Source organism: Antedon mediterranea, chromosome 10, assembly GCF_964355755.1.
Source record: "Antedon mediterranea chromosome 10, ecAntMedi1.1, whole genome shotgun sequence".
Lineage (NCBI taxonomy): Eukaryota > Metazoa > Echinodermata > Crinoidea > Comatulida > Antedonidae > Antedon > Antedon mediterranea.
Window position 1 is genome coordinate 24,964,632 of NC_092679.1, and position 267 is coordinate 24,964,898.

Below are 267 nucleotides of genomic sequence, written 5' to 3' on the forward strand. Positions count from 1 at the left end.
TAGGGCGCCGCCATAAGTCAGGATGTATACAACTTTTTGTGACTGTCACACTAATCTAAGCCTGGATTCATGATTAAAAATGTTATCAACTACATGCTAACATATTAAAAGCTATTTATTTTTATTTTATTAAAAGGATATTTAATTGTTCGTTTTATGCAATTTATTTAGTAAAAAACTGCCGAATAGACTCTGCTCCGCCGGTCTCCTTGCCGACGTGTTTTCACTAAGGAGTAAGGATATAGTTTATTTATAGTTTAATAACAC